Source organism: Phalacrocorax aristotelis, chromosome 9 (genome assembly GCF_949628215.1).
Source record: "Phalacrocorax aristotelis chromosome 9, bGulAri2.1, whole genome shotgun sequence".
In the NCBI taxonomy this organism is placed as follows: domain Eukaryota; kingdom Metazoa; phylum Chordata; class Aves; order Suliformes; family Phalacrocoracidae; genus Phalacrocorax; species Phalacrocorax aristotelis.
Window position 1 is genome coordinate 21490435 of NC_134284.1, and position 5987 is coordinate 21496421.

Here is a 5987-nt window from a genome sequence, read left to right on the forward strand (position 1 = left end):
TTCATGAGGCTTTTGAGAAAGAGTGGAAAATGAAGCTAAAACAAGCAAAAGAGAAATCATTAGGAAATATCCAATGACTCTCTGTTTAGATAGTTATTTAAGTTTTTTTGACCACAGAATTCTTATTTCTGCAATGGCATATCAACCCTGTAACCAGATATCCAGATTCACCAAGCAGCACCTATAATTACTGATGCTGTGAAAGTTTTATTAGCTAGTAATATTCCTGGTGAAAGGCAAACATGTGAAAAGAATGGAAACTGGTTTTCTTTAAATCTACAGTTTTGGGAAAGCTAGTTTTCTAAATTGTTTTTCTGAGTTGTTTCTGTTGTTATGCTAAGGCCCTTGCATGTGTTTCAGATCAGTTCCACATCAAATTGTTTCATTTTTAGAAACATATAGAAAGGAATAAACCCTCTATTTCTTTGGTGCAACTCAAAATTCTTCCTCTGAACCCTTACAGCTTGTGGTTCAATATCATATTTACCTTATATCTAATTTACTTTCCTTCTGTAACAACACAGGGAATGCAAGAGATAGGGACCTAGATGGGAAAGTGACAGGCATTCAAATATTGTATTTAAGATACCTTTTTTTTTAGTTTAGAATTGTTGATATCCAACTAATTTAAAAGCTACAAGAGGACTTTCACACAACTCACCCCCTGCCTACAACCCTTATGGACTGTCAAACATCCTTACCCCAAGCAGCCTGCAAGATGGGAAATGAAATTGTTCAAAACTGATCCTGCCAGGGAGAACAAATTCTGACGTTGCCTTCTCCCATTCCCATCCATGTGCACATGTGGATCTCAGCAGGGCTGTAGATGGGGGAGCAGGGACATTTGGGGAATCAGCTTCTCAATCTTGGCCTCATGCCATCTACTATTTTGGGGAAGGACCTGTTTCTTCCATGTAAACTGCTTCATCAGAGTCAACTTGACCACTTTCTGAACAGTCACAACCCTTCAGCTACTGATATTTTTAGGTCTTAAGGTGAATGTCCAGGGTTGTACACTGCCCATCACAGAGCAGAAAAGGTAGTGCTCAATTTGCGGCAATTTGTTCTTGAATGAGAGTTGAACAGAGAGCTGTGCAAAGCACTGTGTGTGCAGTGAATGTCACAGACCCCACAGAGGTCTGGAAAGAATGGCTGTATTCCTTAATTAGACAGAAGTTGTGGATTTCTGTTTCCTTTTTCAGTGCCATATTTAAATGCTAAAATCAATCTCACCTGTGGTACAGACAGTCGATACGTATCTACAGCTCCCATTGACTTCCACGGAACAAGTAGGAATGCAAAATTTTGATGTAAATGTGACGTATTTGCCGAAAGACTCAGATCTACAAATGAGGACTAGTAAGTTTCATGGAAAGCATTAACAGAACTAGCAATTGTTAGAGTTTTAAAAGACTAAAAGCCTGATGGTGCCCCTTTTCTACAAACTGCCCCAGGATTGCCTGTACAGTCACATCCTTAAAGAAATGTAGCTGGCAAGAAAATCCACTTGGCTGTGCATATAATAGCTGTTGGCTAAGCCAGCATTTTCCCCAAGGGCTCATCAGAAATTCTTTACTCAAATTCCTAACCACCAAGGAGGTCCAGGTGTTGCTAGAAATAACTCACACCAAGTGGGCTCCGAGTGCCCGGCTCTCCAAGCAAGAAAGGTGGGTGCATTGGCCTTCTCCACAGCCTTATGGAATTCCTTTAACCCATGTGGACCTGAGATCCCTGGATGCATTCCCTTCCTTGCAAGGCAGCTGTAAAAGTGATACCTTAGTAAACTGAGAGGTACTGTAACCCTACAGAAAAGAGGGACTTGAAAAGACCTAGAACAGAATAATACTCCAATGTAACAAGCTTTTGTAGTAAATTTTTATTATAAAATTTTCTGTTAGCCAAGGGCAAATCATGGGGTTTTTTCCAACCCTTCCTGATTTGGTGGCTATTTATGGTTATTATTTCAGTACGTGCATTTCAGAGAAATCAAGAGAGTTCATAGTAATTTTGAAGTGCAATATGTTACTTTTCAAATATGCCAGTTTGCCACCTACAACATTCCCTATTGCTGCTCATAAACTTTAATTTTGCTGGATGGCAGGTCAGACTGTTTGGAAATACAAAACATGACCACTGCTCAGGTAACCTCCATCCTCACTTATGGCTGACTGTAGGCAGTGCCAGGTCAGGCTCCCTGTGACTCCAGCAACAGCACTGTTGTCTCTGAGCACTTCAGTAATGCCTCATTTCTCAGATAGGACCTTGTCACCAAAAGTAGCAGAGATAGGTCATTAATGAAGGCACAGTGAGACCTGTCTGTTAACATATATGCAAAATGGAGGTAAAACATTGTAAAGTTAATGCAGTTTAGTTTTATCTCTCATTGTGCTTTACAGATCCTTTGCAAGCCCCATACTCCTGTACGGTAAGGGGAGATGTTACTGTTTCGGTTGACAAGGGAGATCAACACGGATCAAAATCCATATCCTTGTTTTTCATCTAATTACCTGCAGGTACTCTGTTGGTAGAGGATGAGCTGAAGCTAGTTATCCCCTGATAACACAGGGGCACAGCACATTGGCAGTCCCTTCCATGTGCTGGCTTCAAATTTTCTCTCCCTTGGGGTCATTGTGCCTTAAGTGCGAGGAACATCAGGATGTTGACTTGTGGCCAAGGGTTCCTTGACGTCTTCAGAACAATGTTACTCTCCCACTCCTCTTCTCTCCATGTTGCTCCCAAAAGTGTAAAGGCTCTGTAGTTTGCTTGTGTTATCTTGGCCTGAGGTGAAATATTTTCCCCTTGATAGAATTTCAGTTTCAGCCAAAGCTGATTCAGGTTAGCTACAGCTGGGTCATTGCGTTGCCTTTGGTTTTATGGCACGCTTTCCGAACATCTGTAAAGTTTTCAATTTTTCTGTTAAATCATCATGTTCTTACTATACTCCCCCTAATTCTACCATGGAGCTAAAATTCCTGAGCAAATCAGCTCAACACTCTTGCTCTCTTCCAAGCCTTCAAGCTCCTTTCCAAAACCCATATAAATCTTCAGCAAAGTCTTTGAACTTAACTGCTTATTTGAGAAATCACTGGCCTGCTTTTTAAAACTTTTTTGAGTGGTTGTTCTTATTTGCAGTTGTAGGAAAGTTACATAAGCATTGCTGGGAACTATCCTCTCAGCTGAAATAATTTTTCCACCCTCAAATAACTGCTTTAACCCATATGGCGCCAAGTGGACTTGCACTATTTTCCATGAGAAAATCTCATAATTCTGATAAGAAGAGGATCAAGAATTTTTGCAAAGGTTTCTATTTCAGATATTTAATGTTTACCACTAAACAAAAATACTGAGATTGTTCCTTGTTTTCATTTTCCAGAAGTGGGCAGAGGGGGAGGGAAGAATTAAGGTAATGTGAACAGTGTCCTATTTACTCTCATTCTTGCCTTCCCTCTAATGTGTCCCAAACAGTGCACAGTTAACTGCTCACCTAAACCTCACTACTCCCAAAGCAGCAAAGCAATGACTGTGCAGTTGTATCAGCAGCTGTGGATAAAAAGACTTGTAGTTTGGCAGCCCTGTGCAGAGCAGAAATCCTTGGCTTGGCTCCAGCAGCAGGGGTTTGCCCCTTCAAGCACCGGTGAAACAATTGATTTAATTTTCCTGAGACAGAAAATGAGTTAGACAGGTATAGCTGACTAGAGGTTTTCTACAGAGCATTTTTTTAGCATTTCTAGTTTTCTTTCTTTAAAATCTAGAGACAAGGGGATGTTTATAAAGAAAATATTTTGCATTAAGCAAATCTTTAGGGCTGTGTGAATAGGTTGACTAGAGGTTGAGTTTTTTTGCCCATAGGCCTGTGAAAAGGTCTGTGCTTGCCCACACGAAAGGCCCTATTACCTCTCACTGAAAATACACACACTCCAGTTTTCTCCCATCCATGTGACCCATTAAGGATTTCCCTAGGCAAGCCACAGAGGCAGAAACATTCAGCATTTCTGACCCTGCCTAGCCAGAAGCCAAAACCCTCCAGCATCAGCAGGGATTCCCAGGTACTCTCATGTAAAATTTTGATTCCTGTGCCTCCTCAGCAGGAAGGCAGAGCTGAGACTGGAAACATTGAAAGAGATGTCGTCGCTTAGCTCACACTGCATTTGTGAAGTGTGTGGAGGCCCACCGGTTCTTGATGCTGAGAGGACACTGTGAAGGGATCCTAATGGCAGCTCCTGACACCTCATTAGTGCCATCAAAGTATTCTACCCATCCATTAAACACCCTTACTCTTAGTGAACTTACTGTTATCTCACTTAGGATTGCATTTCTGTGTATCGGGTGTCTGTGCCCAGCTGCTTGCAGGGTGACCTCTGTGAGGAGAGGCTGGAGCTTGCCTGATGCTGGACACAGCCAGCTCCAGCTAGTTCCACTACAGGACACAGCCAAGCCCCTCAGCCAAGATACTGGGGCCTCTGGGAAAGTGTATTTAAGAAATGGTAGAAACTGCGCAGCAGCTGCAAGGAGGAGTAAAAAATCATGACTGAAGCAGCCCCGCAGCTCTGCAGCTCAGTGAAGAAGGAGGGGGAGGAGATGCTCCAGGTGCCAGAGCAGAGATTCCCCTGCAGCTCCTGGAGAAGACCATGGTGAGGCAGGCTGTCTCCCTGAAGCCCATGCATGACTGTGGTGGAGCAGATATCCACACTGCAGCCTGTGGAGGACCCCATGCCGGAGCAAATGGATGTGCCCTGAAGGAAGCTGCAGTCCATGGAGAGCCCGTGCTGGAGCAGGCTCCTGACAAGACCTGTGGCTTGTGGGGGGCCCACACTGGAGCAGTCTGTTCCTGGTAGACTGTACCCCATAGGAAAGACCCATGCTACAGCAGTCTGTGAAAGACTGTCTCCTGTGGGAAGGACACCATGCTGGAGCAGGGGAAGAGTGTGAGGATGATGGAGTGACAGAGACGAAGCCTTATTAACTGGCTGCAATCCCTGTTCCCCATTCCCCTCAGAGGGGAGGTAGAAGAGTTAGGAGTGAAATTGAGCCTGGGAATAAAGGAGGGGTATAGGGAGGGTGTTTTAAATTTTGTATTTTTTCTTCCTATCCTACTCCATTTTTAGCTGGCAATAAATTATATTAATCTGCCACAGAGCAGCGCTCCATTTCATGCTGCTGGTAACACTGGCTTCTGCCTACTCAATGCTCAGGAAGGTGTCCGAGTCATCTTGCTGCACCCCAAATGCCAGCTGAACAGAGAGGAATCTCTTGGAGGCACTCATCAGCCTGAGCTTGCAGAATTGGGTGGAGGGCAGCATGATTAGCTGGCATTTGGACAACGGAGGCATGACTTCCCAGGATCCTGTCACCAGTTGCTGGAAACAGAGGGCGGTTTTTGCCACATCCAGTTCTCCTAGGAAGCTCAGTCATTACTGTACATGCACAAGACTATTAAGGATGACCACCTGTGCAGTGATGTGCAGCTTTAGCTGACACAGAAGCTAAATTCTTGCCCTGCCAGAAAAGTCGGGCCCCTTACTCTGGAGCAACTAATGAGGAATGGAGATGGGAGCAAGGCATTGGGAGATAGTAGGAGGCAATTGTCAAGCTGGAGGGAAAAGAGTTATTCTTTACCCAGGAGCATCCACCATCTAGGACAGGAAAACTTTCACAGATCTATGTTTCTGTTTCCCTTCTTGACCACTGAGCCCTGGAAGGATTTCAGAGATGAAGGAGACTTCTCTTGGGATTCACAGTTAAACGAGATGGAGGGAAAAGATGATTTCTCAGCTGAAGGACTTCTGAGCTGTGGACTTGACATGCAGGATATGAGAAACATAGCAAGAATATCAGCCAGGAGTAAGAAGGTTTATGTGCGTGCAAGGGACCGTGGCACCAGTGATGAGTGAGTGAGGTAGGGAAATGTTTTTCTGTTGAAGATACCATGGCTGCCTATTTGGCTTGGGACATTTTGTAAACACAGCCCACTCATACTTGTCTCCAGC